The 20,572-nt window shown below is 40.3% G+C and overlaps 1 long non-coding RNA gene across 2 annotated transcripts; it reads right to left on the bottom strand.

The window, feature by feature from the left end:
* Positions 1–213: 213 nt before the first annotated feature.
* On the bottom strand, positions 214–18,547 carry LOC123021645. 2 transcript variants are annotated; one of them, XR_006414366.1, is made up of 5 exons: positions 18,492–18,547; positions 13,841–13,990; positions 8,222–8,297; positions 5,870–6,429; positions 214–4,986 (listed from the first exon to the last, which is right to left on the bottom strand). It is a non-coding gene; the product is annotated as an uncharacterized LOC123021645 (long non-coding RNA). The 2 variants fall into 2 exon arrangements; XR_006414365.1 differs by having other exon boundaries at positions 18,371–18,511.
* Positions 18,548–20,572: the final 2,025 nt, after the last annotated feature.

Here is a 20,572-nt window from a genome sequence, read left to right on the forward strand (position 1 = left end):
GCTTGTGAGCATCATTTTTGGTTGCCTCATCATGGCATAAAACCAGGCACCTCAAGCACCCCTGCCTTCTGAGCTTGTAAAAGCCATAGCAGGTTAGGCACTCTTGGCACCATGCAAAAATTCCCTGGCTCACATAATATAAGAATTAACTTCTGAATAAACATGTATAGGATTGTACTATGAGTTATACTTCATAAATGATGCAGAAGCATGTGGAAGTAAAAATTGACTTTATTAAAGCAAGGTACAAGCAAAGGAAAACAATTCAAATTTATAATGTACAACTCAAGAAGCCACAGCACATAAGTTGTTTTTGTTTTGTTTTTTAGAAACAGCTTGAAGGATTCAAACACTGTAAAGTCTTGTTAACCCTAGAATGGATATTATGAGTCATATGACGTATTTATGCCTTTAGAATCCAACCAGTGCCCAACTAATGCTGCCTCCAATCACTCTCATGAAGCAAATAAAATAACGTTATGTCAATAGTTAGTCTGAGTGAACAGAAATAAAGGGGCCAAACAATGAGGCAGTCAATTAGTCACTTCATATTTGGAAATTGTAAAGCTCTTCAGAGAGAATGAAAGATGACTTTAAAATGTTAAGTCCCCCTCCCCAAACTGCCATAGGCACAAATGGTTAGTTTGCAAGAATCATATCAATTTTAATAGGACACTGTCTTGTTTTATCATAAGTTGGAGTCACAGAGAAAGTCAACACAGCAAAAATGGAATCATTTCAGATTTTAAAAAAAATCCCTTGAGGACAGCAGGTCACTTTAGAAGGGGAGTTATTTATTATTTGAGATTACTGGCCTTAACAGAACAACAAAATATCTTGAGACACCTTGAAAGCCAACAAGTATTCTGACATCAGCATCTGTACCAAAATTAATTTGTTCCTCCTTAAGGTGCCACAAAAACCTTCATTGTTTTTGCTGCAATCAACTCAAGAATTAATGGGCTTGTTCATTAACCAAGGATATGCTACCATTTCATGAGAACCAGGTCTATTTATAAGAATATCATCCATAAAAGGTGATGTGTTGAAGCAGAAACATAACTGTTTCATTAGAGTAGAAATGCCTAATTTCTGTAATCTAGGGGGCCTGACAATAGTCCCCTGAGGCCAAAAGCTGCACAAAAGGGGCCTCATTGTCAGTGTTGAAGGGAACCCCACCTCCCTTGTGGCTGAAACTATAATCACAGTTGCCTTAGAGGATGCAGATGCAGCTGCCTCCAAGGGAGTATGGGTTTCATCCATGGTTGAATGAGACCAACGCCTCACTTGTGGCTGAAACTCTAAAAGGAGCTGTGGCACTTGAGGACAAGATTGCTTTTTATTATTTTCTGATGCAACTGAGAAGAAAAGTAGAGCCTTGTCTACCTGCACCAGGCAAGCAATCCCCTTTCCGGGAAATACTTATTTTGGAACAAAATTCCAAAATATTGTACAAACTTCCAAGTTCTCCAGAATTTTTAATGCAGCCATGATGTTTGTGCTTTCTGCTTCTTCCCTCATTCTGTTTTTTGTACTACCTAGCCTGAGGAAGACTTCTGAAAACCTCAGAAGTTTGCACGAGTTTGTGGAACTGTGTTTGTCTGTTTGTTACAGGTTGTATAAACCACTCCATCTCAAGTTTTCAGCCCTAGGCATACCAAGTTAAAGCACTAAGTACAAAAAACAAAACAAAAACCCCTCACTAAAATCAAAAACAATGGGCTGAGTTTCTGCTTTAGTGATATGGTACTGTGTTTTTTATATTATATTGGCAGCAATGTTATTCATATTATTTTTAGTGCATATGAGCTACTCAGAACTCGGCTCTGTTGCTGGACAAGCAACATGCAAATGTCAAATCAAATATGGTTCCATAATAAAGTTGACATCATGGGAAAGAAGAGAGGGAATGGAGCAAATGAACTAATGTTTATGCTCCTGACCTTCACCTCTGCTACCAAGTCTTTTAGCTTTTCTGGTTGCCTTCATACAAACAGCTTTTTATTGTGTGATTTTGTTGTCCCTAAAAGATTTCTTCACTGACCCTTCCAACTAGCTATATGGGGTAGTATGGTAAGACAACTGAGCATGAGATGAAAATCAAAGCATCAAAGTTTATCCAACAGTAAATTTAGTTTTTACTAAATTGCTGACTTGAAAAAGAGGAGTTAGATATTACACTGTTATTTCTAGAAATAAAAAAATAAAAAGCAATTATATAAAAATGTTAAATAGATCTCTCTCTAGTGTAGTCCATTTCTTGGCTTAAGCTAAGATCTAGCAATAAAACAGTTTCTTTCTGCACATTCTAGTCATTGGCTGGTTACTCTGCAATACTTTTTATACTGAATTCTCTTGCTTTCTGGCTGTCTTCCCTTCTGAACTTTTCAACAACACCCCTGCTTATCTATACCTTTACATGCATGCTCACTCTCCTTCACTTATATTTACTCTTCTAAATCTCCCTTCTCAGCCAATCTGAAGAACTGTAGAATTTAGTCCAGTTTCCAATTATCATAGAGGCTAGTTTTCTTCTCCCCATTGGCCCTAGGCCAATCAAGAATGAAACCAAAAAATAAATAAATGGCTGGGCAGTTTCATACCTTCTCCTTGAGATACAATGGCATGCCCAACACTGTTCAGCAAAATTTATGCCTGAATCAGGATCTTGTCCTGATGCACAGGAGGAGAATCTTATTCAGCATCTGTACATTACTCATCAAGTACAGATTTGATCTTAACAAAGAAAGGCATCTATCAGTTTTTCCCTATCTGGTACCTGGCAGATATTTTTGAGAACAGCTTCCAGCTTTCCTGACTGTTGGTCATACTGTCTAATGCTGGTGGGAGTTACAGTCTGAAACTTCTGGAGGGCACCAGGTTTTAGGAAAGCTGGTCTGTATTATATAAATTTTGCTAACCTTATCTGACTTTACCCATAAACTAATTTATCAGGCAATGCTTTTGTCTCAACTTGATAGAAACCACAAGATTAATAAATGAGATGGTAACATGCACTCACTGTCCATCAGTTCAATTCACCACCAGATGGATTACAGCTTAGCATTCAGATAGGTAAAATGAGGACATCACAGCACTGAATTAAAACTCATACAAGCAGCCCCAATCACCAGGGCAGTGGCAGCTTATGAGATTAGCCCCACCTGGCCAGATGCCCAAAATGTCATGATCCTTCTCATCCCTGTGACAGAAGAGAATCTTCCGGGTCTGTCAGGCTACAGGGAGGAGGGAGAGAAAGGCTACAAAGACTGACAGCTTTCCTTTAGAACTATAATTGTTTCATTATAACTGTTAAACATCTTCCCTATGACAAATTAAATTGCTGCATGAAATGGTGCCAATCAGCATAAGTAAATTACATTTTCAATTATTATGCTCTGAGAGTTGTGCTACACAGAGACTGCTTATCAGGAGATTATGCTTCCCTTTGCTCCTTGTTGTGGCAAAGGGGCCATTTCATTAAGATCCACTGGGAGACCATTGGTATCAATAGCAAGAAAGAGTTATCTAGTCATACCAACTATGGTCAAGTCTAACCCAAAAGCTCCAGCAGGCAACAGATGGATTACTGAGTTCAGGTGCCTAATAGAATACTGCACAGATCTCTGGAAGGAGGGTGCGGTGAAGAAAGGAGATAAAAGTCAGCCTTAACATTTTTGTTCATTTCTGTTTTCATATCTTCCTTTTAAAATTTAAACCATATTTTATTTAAGTTGCTCATTGTTGATATTGTTATTATCACAATCACCATCGTGTATTAGTGAATGAGAAATTCAGCTGGACATAAAGAGCAACAGAGTAATTAAAGCCAGACACTGGCACTGCTAGGGAACTGAAAATGGCTAAAGGCCTATTCAGCCATTCTGAACCTGAATAAAACAAACATGTGGGGCTCTCCAGGCAAGCAAAAATGTTGGAAAATCAGGATTCCTGCTTTCATAGAGAGCCTCCACAAATACAGGAGTTTCTTTTCTTCAGACTGCTGCACTTCACAAATACCAAGGAGGACAAGAGACAATTACAGTGATGCAGATGGGGTGGGACTGGAACATTCCCTTTCCTCATGGATTTGCACTATTTGGGTTCAGAATGCCTGAATAGGGCTTATTTAAAGGGCTTAGCCAAGTTGAACGAAATAACTAATTAAAGGACCAGTAACTGCAATGAAATAACCACATTCAGAAAAGGGGTTCAAAGAACAACAACTTGTTCAGACTGTTAACCACAAAACATGGAACTTCTGCTGAATGAAGCTTACTTCTGAATAAACAGATATTGGGACCTTGATTGTGGGATTCTTACAAGTAACACATAATAAACCGTTAAATGAACAATAATTTTTAAGCCTGTTTCCAGTTGTGAAAGAGCAATGTCTCAGTGGCACTAATGGGCCTTCATGTAGAAGAAACTATATATTCTGGCATAGGTCTTATTCATTTTATAGTTGACATTTCATGTCCTTCAAATGACTCTCTGGATTTCTTTGTAGATCTCCTATCTTCTCTAGAGCTCTTTCTTTTGAATCCTTCCTAGTATTTGGTCTTGTCTTTGAATTGTGTTATCCCACTTGGTATACCATATTTCTAAATACAATATTAGCATTTGAAATCCTTCCATTAAGAAAACTGAAAGTGCTATGGGTCTGCTGTGCTGTATCCACTGAACTGGTTCACACATGCATTTACTTGATCACTGACTGCTCTGCCTAATATTATGGTAGACATGAAACTTCAAAAACAGGTCACCCACCCAACAGCAGTAAAATTTTAATGGAGCAACTACAAGCAGAAGGGATGTTGAACTTCTTTCTTACATCTTGGGATGAGGGTATGTAGCATGCCTTCCTCTATGCACATTCAGCTGACCATTCAGATCCTTAGACAAGGCCTTGCTGGCCACTCAATGATCAATGGAAGGTTGCCATTTGAGCTCTGAACAGCGGACCTTAGTAGTGGCTCCAGACTGCTGTTGAAGAGGCAGAAATTAGGGGGAGTTTTAAATGCCTCCTGAAAAAATCTGTTGAAACAAGCTTTCTCTCATATGTAACACAAACAATGGTGCCACTCTGTTGGATTATTTTCTATCACTGTTTAAAATTTATTCAATTATTTATTTTTCCTGTATGTGTAACTATTTTAATGGAGTTCATAAAACACTTTAGCATGTAAACCACTTAGGTATTTTGTTATATCCAGGAATATACAAATATGGTTAAATAAATAATAAAAATTCTGCCTACCATTGCCTATTCTACCCACACAATTTTTCATCCCAAAAATCCCCCCCCACACACACACACACCTGAAGGAAAAAGTATTTGGTCCAGAAAAATGATTGGGAAACCTTGTCCCATTACTTCTCCATTGTAAACCTTTAAAAACTTAGGCCTGCTGCCATGTGACAGAGTTCTGCCCTTTGCACTTGGTCATTGGCAGCTGAATGTGTGAACTGACGCTTGCATTGTCTGTAAGATGACATTCTATTAGATGGAAGTCCTGCTAGTGGTATTAGATGTCATGAGTTTTGAACCAGGTAGTCTGGCCACATTACTATCTGTGCCATGGGAGCTTTCAGCCAGACAGTGCTTCTGGTCCAATCTCTGCTGCCCTGTAGCAGCACCATGACAATGGCCAAAGATGGTGCTATGGCTTTGTCATCCCAGCTAGCCCAGGTGCCCTGGGAACCACTGGGGGCCGGATGGGCAGTAAATGTCCACCGTGCTTGCTTTGCAACCTCACTGCAGCCCATCTTAGGCCATGGTATCTGCCTCTGTGTGCAGAACCTGACAATTCCATTTGCCAGAGACCCTGCCGGGTCTCTAGATCACCATTATTAATGTGGGTTTTACCTGCTATAATCTCTAGCAATTCCTCTTGAGTTCCATGTGCTTTCTTCATAATAGCATGTGAAAAGATGTGCCCACTGTGACATCCAAGGTCTGTAATATTCTTGAGTAAGATCCATAATTTGATTTTCTGGATTTTGAAGTAGGTATAGCTCTTTCTTGGGACGTATCTCTCCCTTTCCACTGATTTGCAATAATAACATTAATGAAAATCTTTTGGCTGTGTAGCGTGTTTTAAGGGAGATATTAATTGTGATTCATTTAAAAACAGCCATGGATTAGTCATATCCCACCAAAGGCAAGTTCTCATACTTTCTGTGATGATAAAGCATTTCACTGTGTGGGGGTGGGGGGGGTGGGAAAAAGAAAATTACTACCCACAGAATTGCAACATCACTGCATACATGCCCTGTGGAACACTCAGAATCCCACAATGTCCCTCTTCGTGATGTGTTACACAAAACAATATTAAAGGTCACTGAAGTGTCAGCTGGTGATTTCATCATGTGTCAGGCCTCCTACTAATAAGTGATTCATCTTTCTAGTGCTGACACCTCAAAGCACTGTAGGGAAGGAGGGAGGGAGAAAAACGTCAGAAACTTGATTAACATTGTTCTAATACCTTTCAAATAATTTTCAAAACAAGAACATACAGAATTGGAGGATAAAATATTTTTAAGTATGAACATTTTTTTGTATGAAAAACAGGTCTCTAAAAGCACAATCCTATAGGAAAAATCTCAACTCTGACTCTGGAAAAGCACTCTGAGGTAAGACTCTGATGTCAAAGTACCCCCTCTCCACTGTCATAGACTATACAGTTCTTTGTGCCAGCTGCAACTCTGAAGTTATTTATTTACATATTCATTTACTGACATATTCATAAACTGCCTATAATTGCCAAGGCCTTCCTAGGCAGCTTACAATGTAAAACGGACCAACTCTCTGAAGTTGTAAGATCTGATTTGGAATGGGTGATGGGGGAAGAGCAAAGGCACTGCAGTCATATGAGAAGTCCTGGTGGTGTCTCCAGTTCCACCTTTTGCATGCCAGTGTAAAATTTAAATAACTGAATTCGGGGAAGAGGGAAGTGTAAAGGAAATTCTTGCTTCCACACTCCTGCCCCTCACTGAATGCCCATCATCCTCCAGGTTCAGAGGTTTAGATTTAGCTACAATGAACTACACTTTACAGAAAGCATATGTAAGCTATCTGTGCAGTGGAAATAGGCTTGTTTTATACCAAGAATATACAAGCTCAAAGTTCTTAAAACAAGAGATTGCTAGCTGCAAACATCACAGACAAATCTAGAGACCTCAGGGTCTATTTATGTGTTTGTTGTATTCACGTTTATGTTATCAAAATTGCTGTCCCTACATCTAGGGTAGAGGTAGGTAATGTACCCAAGAGCACTAGTGTGCGGTTGGACACTTTTCTTGGCACTCACTGAAGTGTCCTATTTATGCTTAGGATCATGTACCTCAGTTGGTTAAGGCATGCTGGTAGCTGTAGGCATTTATTTTTGTTTAAACTTGCATGGATTCCCCATGTAGTCTTATTTATATTAATAAGCAGAATCTATTTAAATCCAGTCACTTAGGGTGCAATCCTATGGCCTTCAAGACTTACATGCATTCAAAGCATGGTGCATGGAGAAGTGCTCACAATCTCCACTGCCCCAAACCTTGTGCCCTGCATTTTATCTAGATGGCCATTTCAGCCATCTAGATGAAGCATGGTAGAAAGGGAGGAAGGATACAGCATAAGCTGTTGGTCCCAGTTTCTTCTGCTCCGTCATACTTTTTCTCCTGTCTAGATGGATTTTTGACCCTGGAGATATGACTAGCGTGGTTCTTTCCATGTCTGCTGCAAAGTGGAGGGCTTCATGTCCAAAGACCCAGCTCTGAGGTCGAACGACCTCAAAACTAGATTTCCTAATAATCCTATGCTTTCCCCAGATAATGTTAGAAGGCCATAAAATTGCATCCTTTAATTTACTGGTTTGAGGATCACAGTGTCACAGGTGATCTCACATAGATAATTGACAGCAGTGCAGACTTTATGCACCTTATCTTGGTGGAAACTGTGTATGATATATCCTAATACTAAAAGTACTGTCTGCTTTTTTTGGTCTTGCATTCTTACAAATATTTGATAAATAGCTCTTAGTGGAACTGAACAATTGGATTAATAACCCGAGTTCAGAGATATAGAATGGTTCAGTCCTGAAACAGATTTTTTTTTTTTTTGCTTCTGAACTTTCACCACAATAACTGAAAGAGAACAAAGGTGTTAAGTGAGATACAAGAAAAACATTATGATTTTTATCAAAAGGCATGCATATTAATAACTTACAGTTGTCACAAATTCCATTGCTTTAGAGTCTGTACAATCATTCAGCTGTAAAATTCAACCCTTGAGGTCTAGGAAACTGTAACAAAACGAAGACAAATAACAGGAGAATGAAGTCATGCTCTTTATCCCATTTTCTAGAGAGAAATATTAGGTTAAAATAACAAATTTGCTCCAAATTTGGTCTTGTCAGTTGAACTGATTGCCTACCAGTAGAGCTGCTACAGATAGAATTAAAAAATACACCTGCCATATCTTTTGGCTAAACACGAAAACCAAATGTGCTATGGCTACAGTCAATGAAATAGTGGCAAACACAGCACATATAGGACTTAAACCAATGTTATGTGAACAGATGTCCATTCACATTATAGTAGCTTCCCTTCCCCTCTTCTACCATGCAGTTCCTTGCATTTCCCAAATTTGCTCAGACTCTCCAGGGCTGATTAGGAGGTTATGCAAGGGAATATGAGGATAGGGGTAATTCAGTGCTCCAGCAGTTTCTGTTCTGTTGGTGGAAGACGTATTTGGATTCAACAGATTACCATGTTATGAAGAGGATTATTTAGACAGCATTAAAGGTCACAATACTAAGTCTAGAAAACAAACATATGATCAGTTTAGCCATTCACACAGTTATGATGATCAATACATCACATCAATCACTTATTTGTTAGTTCAGATCCAGTGCCTACTCAGAAACAAGTTGCAATTATTTCAGTTTTGTCTCTTTCAAAGAAAATCTCATTTCAAACTTTTAGACTTCAATTCTATACTAACTTGTCTGGAAGTTTCACCTGATTATGCATGCTTAAGGTCAGACCATAACCCATATACAAATACACTTGGAAATAAATCACACTTGGGGTCAGTGGGGGCATGTATCGAACTGAACAAGTTTATGGTCTGCCTGTATACCTAAAACTTGGATGGTTGTTCAAATCATGAAATGTAGCCTTTGCTCAGAAACTGATGTGGTTAATCCTGCAAGCAGTGAAATGCTAGCTGAAAGAGGGAATTTATATGCAGGAACATTTTTGTGGGGCAAGGTGAGAGATGATAAAAAAGGATAAAAGATTTAAAACAATTCTATTGCAAAATATTTAAAATTCTATTGCAAAATATTGTTCACTTTCCAGTTCAAATCAGTAATAGGCCTAATAAAACCAGCTGTAAGTTATTTTTAAAATAATTATTTCTCAAAAATCACTTATTGTCTTGCCCAACATTTTGAATTTAATTCCCATTATAGGAAACTGAGAACCATCTGCAAATGTTTCTGTTTATATACTAAAAGGTTTTAGGTCCTGTAGGTACAATGAGGGAACCAAGGATAACATAAGAGCCCTTCATGGGTTAATCAACCCTTGAGGCACTGCAGTATTAATTATCCATTATTATGCATATGCAATTCCCTGCCAGGGGTGGAAGCATATTTTGTGAATCCTTCTGGAACCGGTTATTTGACAAACAAACTTTGCAGAACCTGTGTCCTGTTTTAGGATTCTTTGAGGGTTGTTTAACCCTTGAATAACCTCCACTGAGTGGAACACTATTCGAACAATGAAGCAAGGGATTACATATTCATAATGCAAAAACCAGTGTTGTGTAGATAGATGTATTACAATAGTATTTATACATAGTAGTATATACTACTTATATACATTAGAGAGTATCGACCTGGAACTCCACCATAGAGCTCCTTGGGTGTGTTTGAGTCAGTTACTGACTCTTAGACTAATCTACCTCATAGGATTGTTACGAGAATAAAATGGAGAGGAGGAAAAGGATTATGCAAACCACCTTGGGTAATTTGTAGGAAAAACGGTGGGATATAAATAAAAGATGACTGTGCTAGCTAGGGTCCCCAACAAAGGGAAAATGTGTTCTATTCCTGAATGATGGCTTCTACCATCAGTGCCATAGGCAGGAGCTTGGGGCCTTCAGTGGGCCACTTTAAATTGCAAGAAGTAAGAGATGCGGAGCATTCTCACAGGCTGCCACAGCCTTTTTGGGTGCCCTGCACAAAGTCAAGATACCAGGCTTGTTGAAGTGGTGGATCTTTTGGTATTTTGGTGGCCACAAGTAATGACAGACCTTCCCACAGACTTGTCACTTAGTGGCAGCGTTGGCATGACACATTAAGTCACTCTACAGGTTAGTTGTTCACAATGTGCCTGACAGATGAGTGGATTCATTATGAGTTGTCTCCCTTTCTCTCCCTCTCAGTCCTCTGGTAAATATTCTAGGGAACTTGGCAGGTGAAGCTACCATTTCTCCTCTTTGCTGTGAAAATAACCCCTTTTGTGGTCACTACAGGTTCTCCCCAACCCCTTCCCTTTGATTTTTTAGAAACTGCTTTTTACAGTCTCTGAAATAACAGCCACTGTTTGCCTCTCCTAGAGTGCTCATTGGAAGAGTTGTGGTTACTCTGTTTTATACACTTTTTTTCACACACTAGACTGCACAAAAATATTTTTGTCATTTGGTGGAGGGCAGATGTCTGGATTTTCACAAGTGTGCATCCCCAAACAGCCAAAATGGAAAGGTGTGCCTAGGAAAGGACTTGGCTTTGGTTTGCTGTCAAAGTGGGTCAGGCAGCAACCACAGACACTTACAAAGAGTGCCCGCAAATAGGTCATTTCATTACTTCGAATTCACTTGACAACTATCAAACTGAGAGCTAGGAAGGGAATGCAAGAGAGCAATGCATCTTTCCTCATGAACCAAATGATGATTTTCCTCCTGAAAGGGATCAAAATAGTGTTCTCCCCTTGTTTCCCAATGACCCCACATTTCCTAGTCTCCAGCTACTTGGGAAAGCAGTGATCATGAGGCTGCCCGCTTTCTGAGAATGCTCATCTGGAGAGAGAGAGAAAAAAAGAAAGGCTTTTCTTTTTTAAATTCTCTGCCAAATTTCTGCATTTGTTTTTAAGCAAATATGCAGCCATGATCCTATGTATATTTCCCTGCTACAATTTGCTGCTTCCTTGTACTCATGATGGGATTGGTTGCCCAGGCTGAGGTGACATGAGAACCAGGTGTGGATACAACAAGCTATAGATTGTCAAGGTGGCTTGTTGCTCACAAACAAGCCACCCTATAGAAGAAATTCCTTTTCAAATGACACAACCACCCACTGTGGCTAGATAACCATGATGGATTGCTTGTAGTACAAACTTGGTCAATGAAACAATGCTGCGAATATTAAAAACAGCTAACGTTATAATACACTTGCTAGTCAGTATGTATTTTATATGTATGTAACAGTATGTACTGTTAATATGAGGACAAGAGGTGGGTAGGTAGGTGACTTGAGAGACTTTTAGAAACTTTTAGAAATATTTTAGATTTATGCAAAATGGTCCTCTGTAATTGTTTATTTTATTGTTTTTACTGTTGTAATTGTTATGGGATGTAATTATGAGCATCTATTTTTATACTACTTTTTTGCAAACTCTTCTGGGTGTCATGTATGGCTGTTGAACAGTATATAAAAGCAATAAATATTTTTGATGCTAGATTGATTTGGAGGTTTCTTCCTCCATGTGGGAAATCAGAAGCACTGCAACGGGACCTCAGAAAAGCCTGCTCTAAATGGTTCATTAACAGGGAGAGTTGGGAACAATGACTTATATGGGAAGACATGAATTCTCTCCAAATACCATAAGGTTTCTGAGTTAATTTTAATATCCTACTCAAGAATACACCTCAAATAGTGTTTTGAAGCAATTGCTCAATTTTTAAAAGAGTGGCGATAGCTTTGTTCTGAAACATTCTAACCAAAATGTTAAAATAGTCTCTAACCAAAGAGTACTGTAATAAAATGCTGTTCTGAGATTGTTCACTGCTTGTAAAATGCACACTGACATAGTTAATCCAAAAGCTCAAATGCTTAGTGCATGTCCTTATCTAAAACATTACGTAATCAAAATTTTGGCTTAAGGGCATTCCTGTTTTATATAGGGCTACAAGGACATGGGGATGTATGTGCAAAGGAATTCAGATACACGAAATTCAAATGACGGACATATAGTTGAAAGGAGTAAGGCGCAAGTATCACTCATTCAGACTTATCTAGATGCATAAAAACTGTTTATTGGGTTATGTTATATTCTGCAGGATCAGAAATAAACCCACGGCAGGGCCGTGTAGATAGCTGGCTCAGTTTTTCATTGCTTTCCATTGAAATAAACAGGCTACAGTCTGGGACAAAGTGTGTGCTCTCTCTTTCACTGGAATGGATCTCTCATCTTTGACACTAAGAAGAGAGACAGTGGCTAGATTTATCTGCCACTGGTGACTTATTTTTTATTTTACTGATGCCTTATATTCCCTATCCTCAGTATAGGCTTTTGTTTATACCTGTGAACAAAAACAAAATAATATCTAAAGGAGAATGCTATGGCGTAGGCAAAACCCGTCCACCAGTGCCAGACATTGGGATCCCATCCACTATTAACAGGAAAATCAAAATACTATCCTCCCTGCAATGTGTGTTCCCGGTCTCCACACATACCTTGCTGGTCGTAACAATGGGCACTTCACTTGTGCAACATTAAAAAGGCCAAGAATAAATGATAGGAGTATAAACAAGAAGAGTTTGTGTCAAGGCAAGAGATCAGGCAAAATAAAACAGTTCAGTCTTTTCCCAATGGAGAAAAAAGCTAGGCTCCCCCCCCCATATATTAGTTTTCCAAATGCAGAAAGATTCCTGTTGCTTTAATGTAGAATAAAAATTAAAAATGTGATTCCCTACTTGTAATCCAAGGAGGACTGTACCACATGAGTTTAGGGACCCTGTAGCTTGGCTAATGGATGTGAAGGATAGATAAACTGTGATTCCATATTGGCATTGTTTAAAGCTTGAAAGCTTTCTGGGCTAGACGCATCCGACTAGGAGGTGAATGGACTAAGCATCTTGGAAAGGAATGCTAGCCAGCTTGTGCAATGCCTTTTACTGTCCAGTAGAGAAAGAATTCAGTTACTTTGCAGACAAAACTATTTGCCTCTTTTCAAGACCACATGAATGGATTGCCTTCCCAACGGCAAGTACATGTTCCATTGCTCCTCTATACTTTGCTTATTAGAATAAACTTGCTGACTCACTTTTGAGGCCTACCACAATTAGTCTCCCTAATTGGCTTACGGAGAGTGCTGCATAAGTGTTTCAGGCTTTTTTAAAAAACTTAACTTGTTTGTTTTATTAAAGTCTTCATATGGATGACTGATCACGAGAAACGTGTTTTTCCAAATCTGCTTATTAGGAAGAGAGGAGTGTAGAATACTAATCAGATCATTCATGAAACTGTATTAGAGACTGCCCTGCCTTTAATGTAAATCAAGGATCAAAAGGGAAGACACCAATATATTCCACAGAGTCCACACAACAAATTCAGCTTTCTATACAGGAAAAAGGCTTTACTAATCTGGTACCAAAGTCATGTAAATCTCAGTTCTGACATTCTTAAAATAAATATTAAGATGCATTTGGCAATTTAACATTGAAACAATCAAACATTAAAATAGCAACATAACAATTCCATAACATTAACAGTCAAGAAAAATAAAAAAGATATTCCTCTGGTGCTGAAAAGACAATGACATAAGAGCTGAGCGCACCTTGAAGCAGAGAGGGGTGCCACAAATAAGGCCCTGCTTTCTCTTGCCAACTGCTTCTTGAAAGAAATTGATTGCTTAGATGAATTTCAACTGGGGTTCAGGTTGGTTTTGAAATGGAAATTGCCTTGGTTGTCCTGCAGGATGACCTTGCTAAGTGGAGAACAAAGGAGAGCATGACTCTGTTAATTTTCTTGGAAACTTTCAATACAATTTGCTAGAGTATTATTATATATTATACTACCCAATAGCTGAAGCTCTTGCTAGTTTGCCAGGTATAGAAATTAGAGCCACTGCATTAGAACAGAATGGGGTGCTAGGGGATTGCTGCTCTGTGCCTTGGAAGCTATATTATGAGGTTCTATAGGGTTCTCTTCTATCCCCCTTGCTGCTCAAACATTTACATGAAGCTGGAGGCAGTTATTTGGAGGTGTAGGCTGAGGTGTCATCAATATGCAGATAATACCCAGTTCTATCATTTTTATCAAATACATGTAAGACAGTGACTATTTTGAATCAGTGCCTGAGCATGGTAATGAATTAGATAAAGGCCAATGAGATTTAACCTAGAAGGGACAGAGACACTCTTTGTAGGCGGATCATCTACCCAGTTAAGTGATTTTTAACTTGTTCTGGAGGGGTTCGCACTCTCTCTAAAATCAGCTTTCGGGGTGCTCTTACATCCAGCATCGTCACAAGAAGCACAAGTGGACTGGGTAGCATAGAACAGAACAGTGATAACAATGTCCTTATCTGGACAAAAATAGTCTAGCTAGAATTATACATGCACCAGTAACCTTTCATCTGGATTAATGCACTATACATAGGGCTGCCTTTTTAAGCAGTCCAGAAACATCAGCTGGCCCAAAACAGGGCAACAAGATTGCTAATAGGACTTCCCTACATGATCATAGTATGCCAGTACTTTACCCTCTGGCTACCAGCCCATTTATCTGAGCAGTGGTATTAACATTCAAAGCACTTGAGGGCTTAGAGCCAGGTTACCTGAAGGATGATCTCTTCCGGTGCATACCTGCCTGAACCATCTTCATGAGCACCTCTTTGGGAATCCTGGCAAAAGTGAGGCAGGTAGCTACTAAGAGGACCTTTTCTGTGTGGCACACTGGTAGTAGAATGAACTCCTTAGAGGGGCTCTCCTGGACTTATATTGCTTTCTCAGTGCCAGGTGAAGCCTTATTAGCTCTTAAGCTTGCAAAATGATGTTAGTTTATTTTAAGATTTTTTAAGGGCCATGCCACAGATTTTTACATTATTTATATTTTATTTTATTTAAAAAATGTTTTTACAATGCTCTTGTAGTCCCCCCTCTCCCCAGTTTTGTTTCATGAACAGCCTTGAGAGATTTGGTGGGATAGAGTGGGTGGGATAGAAATGCAATCAGTTTACAAAAGCTAGAATGTCCCACAATCAAGAATACATGTAGTTGGCCAAATCCCTCCAAGCACAATGAACACTTCCTGCAACAACTGAAAGGGATCAGATAAAGACAACTGATACATGTCCACAGGGATTGTGTCCATTGGTTCCTGAGTCCAGTTCAGAGTGTTCATTTTAAAAGTCTTATATGGTCTTGGTCTTTTACTGCAAAAAATACCTGCTCCCTGAGTCAGTGCCAGACTTCCAGGAGGGACATGAGCAGCAGGGTGGTATCATGGCTTGCTCTGAGGACAGATCAGAACTAAATATTTGAGTCTGGACAGCCATTGCCTCCTGCTGATGTAACTCTACAAATGGACAGCAACAGCAGCAGGGGTGGTGGTGCTTGGGAAATCAGTAGGGAAAGGACCTTTGGGTCTGCGGGCCCTTGGCTGCTTCCCAGTTTTGCCAACCTCCAACATTATACTTGTCCCCTATGAACCTAACTGTGAGGTGAAATCTTATCTTGCCTGTGTGCTCTCAGTGTCTAAAGGAGAGCCAGTGTGGTGTAGTGGTTAAGAGCATGGGACTGGGACTCAGGCGATCTGGGTTCTAGTCCCCGCTAAGCCATGGAGCCAACTGGGTGACATTGGGTCAGTCACAGACTCTCAGCCCAACCTACCTCACAGGGTTGTTGTTGTGCGTATAAGATGGAGGAGGAGAATGATGTAAGCTGCCTTGAGCCCTTTGTAGGAAAAAGGCAGGATATAAATCCAAAATAAATAAATAAATAAAGTGGATGGTGATATGGAACAGGGCATTCTTTACTACCGCAGTGGTAGTAAAACTGCGGATCTCATTATATAGGGAAGTTCATCTGGCTCTTTCTTTATTGGGTTTGGACACTAGGCCAAAGCAATCCTTTTCTGGAAGGTTTTTGGGTTGCCTTAATAAGCCTCCTGTACCTTTGCTGCCATACTCAATTTTACAGCCAGTTAGTGTTTATGAGCAGTTTTTAAAATTGGGTGTGTTTAATAGATGGATAATATTCTTTTCAGCACATCATATTAACCACCATGAAAGTTTTCACCTTTTTAGTTAGGAACTTTCATGCTGCCCAAGTTATCTTTTAAGAAGCTCAATAATGTACAGAGTAAGACATAGTTAAGCCTCTTTGATTTTAATGGTATGAGATATACTTTACTTCATTTTGGATCAGACTGTGATTTCTCATGGTTATGTGCCTTTACTCTAATTATTCAACTTGTAGTAATCAATATTTAGTTTCTCATCTTCTGCTTTTTTCCTTAAAGTAAATTCACTGCATATTTTACAAGTAGACACCATTTTAGTAGCATGACAATTTTTTACATTCTGTTCTACTGACTATCATGAACACAAATCAGCCAAATTAGGCATTTCTTAAAAACCAGCCAGAGAAGGCAGTTGAGTCTCACTGATTTCAGTGGAAGAGATTTAAACACATGTGCTTTATTCTCCTAATGAAACCAATGGGACTTTAAACTTTTGAATTTTGACTGGAACATGTCTTACAAATAAGCCTAAGGAGGTGAGCTTGCATGTGAAAACCCACATTAAGTGCAATACTTAGTAGAGCTTAAATGAAGGCGAGACAATAATAATTCACTTACCAACCTATGCCATATTTAAAGATGATGTTTTCAATAATGATGTTAATTTTTACCAGAAATAAGGCAGCTGCTTAAATCTAACAACACCCCCCCACACACATTACATGTAAATACAGTCATTATAATATGCCCTTTCCACCCGCCTAGCTGATGCTATATAAACAGACAAAAAAATAATCTGGTCCAGCAGGGTTTCCTACAGTATTACAGAAAGGGGAAGGCAATGACCTTAGAGTACCTTGGAGACATGTTGAGCAAGTTTTCTACAAACCAAGCCCTATGTCCTGAGGTGACACTGTCTGGAAAGCAGAGGCTCCCAATAACTACTTAGCAACCACCAAGAGGTATTTTCTGTCCAGCTTCTAATTTAGATAAATACTTGTGTGTGCGCGTGCTTAAAACAGCAATAAAAAACTCAACTCAGGTGCTTTAATCCCAGCTTTCCCAAGAAAAAGACTGCCTTTAAAAAGGGTAGGTGCTTTTTTTTGCCTTCCCTTCTGGTATGGAGCCTGTCCTTGTTAATAATATTTTGACCCTCTCCCTTAATTAACTAAATCTGTTCTGTCCCTCAGTCACAGTACATGTGACTATGCATTTCTACCAGTCAACACCCTTGAACTGAAGAGGCTTCCTTCCAAGTCAACATGCATAGGTCAACCAGACTTCATATACAACCATGGATAATTTCCCCATGGAAACTCCTTAATCTTAATGGAAATATCACCTCCATATAATAAAATTCTTCTTCATGCTCTGCCTCTTTCTCATACATTTATCAAGGCAAATATTAGATGTCTCAGGCGCGCAAGCACACAATTTCTACCTTGATTTTTTCCCCAATATCTAATACATCTTAAGTTCCCCCATAATTTGTGCCAATGCTTGGGCTGGGTCTTCCACTCTTCCATGAAAACCCAAACCAACCTGCGGCTACTTTCTTGTTTATCAAGGTGTGTTGACTCCCTCAGGCCCACAGACCAAATCTGACTCAGCTGGGGGCTTCTATCCAGCCTCTTGGGAGTGCCCCAGATGGTTCAGGCCCATCCTTGCCCCACCCCTTTACTCTAGCATTGGATGGTTTTCCAGCTGTTGCATGTTTCCTGTTCTGAAAGACTGCAATGCTTCAGTACTGACAATAAGCAGTTTATGGTGCAACCCCACGCATGTTTAGAAAAACAGGATTTTCCTCGCTAAACACAGACAGCATTGTGCCTACCAGGCCAATTTGCTCCATTTTGGGTTTTAGTCCTATTCCTTTTGCCTGCAGCTTCGCTCACCCTCAGTATACCACCCATCCTCCAAACACCCTTCTTTCCTCGCTTCTCTGATACTGAATTTGTCCTTCCGGCGGTTCCCTGCCCGGAATGTACACAGATGGCTAACTCGCGGTCCTGTCTATCCCTAAAGACGCCCCACGCACCCTTCCTGAGAGATACTCCTTCCTCAAACCACAATCACATAAATGGAATGAGAAAGTGTAAAACGAAACCCGCCACCCAGCTACCTCTTATCTCTTCCTTCCCTTACGCCTCCCCACCGAAACGCTGAGCAACAGCTGTTCCAAACGCAGGCGAGACCCCCGTCAAAGCGCTGACAAAGCTCGCGCTGAAACCTCCCCCACTCACGCGCAGGATGGCACCAAAAAGGGGGCGGGGTAGGAGGTGAAGGAAAGGTGTCTTGAGGACATTCCCTCTTCCAGCGTCCAATCAGGCCGGCGCTGCTGCCGCTGCTCCTGCAGCAGCAGCTGCGCCGCCGTGCAGACTGGGACTTGTAGTTCTCTTTTCATTATTGTAGCCATTTTGTGAGGAGGACTACAACTTCAGTCCTGGATAGAGAGAGCAAGGGCGATTCTCAGGCACCACACGGAGCTGTTGTGGCTCCCTTCCGCACGCGAGGCTCAGTCCTGGGAAAGCAACCTCACTAGCCCTTGTGCTCCTCGGACAGGAGATGTAGCAGGACGAGGCGGCGTGAGCTCGCCAGGCGAGGGCAAGGGAGGACAATTAAAGCGCTTTACAGACACAGAAAGGAGAACGGCTGGCGACAGAGCGTGTCGGGAGCGCAGGGGCTATCCTCAAATTCGTCGCCAGGATTACTTGCCGGGCAGCATTAGCTGCACTTGGTGCCTCCGGCTGGAAAAGCCACCGAGAGTGCTTCTACGAGGACGGAAGGACGATAGAAACACGACTGTGAATGTGCACCGGGCTCCTTTTGCTGCCGCTGCGGGGACGCAAAGAGTGCTATTTTTGCGGCGCTTACCACGTTAAGAATTGAAGCTAAGCCCTAACCCTGCTCTCTCCTCCTTCCTTCCCTTTCTGGACTCCCACCCTCCGAACTGTCTCCTGCCTGGCTGGCCGCCTTTCTGTATACATACATGCATACATACATAATATATATTTTTTAAAAAAAATATCAGGCCATTGAAAGTTGCTGTTGTAAAGCTGCTCTCATTGGTTGTGTGTATGTGTGGGAACTGAAGAAGCAGAGATTCATACAGTGTGTGCAGCCTTCATTGCTGCTGGAGTTGTCGGTGCTGCAGCAGTAGAAACGTGACTTCCAACATTAAAAAAAATCTCCCCCCTTTAATCCTCCCACTCTCCCTTTTTCAAGATGTAAAATACACCTCGGACATTACGGGCCTACGGATCTCTTTGGTATCTTGGGAAAGGAAAAGGGGATAGCAAGGGTGTCTTTGTGCGTGTGTGCGTGCGTGCGTGTGTGCGTGTATGTTTAGGGTGTAAAATCATGAATGTTCCTCTAAAGTGATTTTTTGGGGGGAGGGTTTGCTTTGCATTTGCCTTTTTTTTTTCGTTTTTCGACCCCGCCACCCTACATATTTTGGATTTATTGCAAGGAGAATTGCATTGTGTGCGAAGAAAATCGGATTATAAGAAACCACTACAAACAAGAAACAAACAAAAAAGGTTCCTCCACCTCCCCAAATTGGTTGCGGCTTTTAATTCATGAAGCGATTGTCCCCATTTGTAATCACAATCTGGATATCAGAATGAGCAAAGAAAGACCGAAGAGGAATATAATTCAGAAGAAATACGTAAGTGATTAAACCGTATTATTTGTGCCTGAGTTTTGGAAATATCAGTGAATGTCAAGTTTATAGCTAATGGTGGATTTATAGAATACCTAGAAATGTTCGGTTTTATCTCCTCTGGGAATGGGGGCGAATCTCTAAAGCCTCTTTTAATTGAAAAGCTGGTTTAAAAAACAGATTCGTGTAACGATACCTCAAGTGAATAAATGTATTGACCTCAAATGACACAATCATAATCTAGTTTTAGAAGATGGAAGACACGAAGCTGGAGGGGCTGCTACGATAATGCAACTAGACTGCTTTCTCAAGCGGATTTACTAATATTTCACTTTGCATGCAAATGGCTACAGTATTATAACATATATTTAGGGGTTTGCGAAAGCACTATGGTGGTTCAACGAAAATGTTAACTTGAAGTCGAACGTCTGGTTATGGCGAGCTTGCTGCTTCTATTCCCATCAACTCTGGCATGTATTATCGTTGGCTTATCTGGCTTGTAGTTGAGAATCATGTTACAAGGAATGTAGTTGCAATAAGGCCTGACTTCAATATTGAGGGAAATGGTCTGAGGGTTTGCTGATTTTGTGCGTGTTCATGGAAAAATAGCTATTAACATCAGAATGATGGTTTAACATTTGAAGAGCCGATCTTCCAGAGTAT

Source organism: Varanus komodoensis, unplaced genomic scaffold (genome assembly GCF_004798865.1).
Source record: "Varanus komodoensis strain SLA01 unplaced genomic scaffold, ASM479886v1 scaffold17, whole genome shotgun sequence".
Classification (NCBI taxonomy): Eukaryota; Metazoa; Chordata; class Lepidosauria; order Squamata; family Varanidae; genus Varanus; species Varanus komodoensis.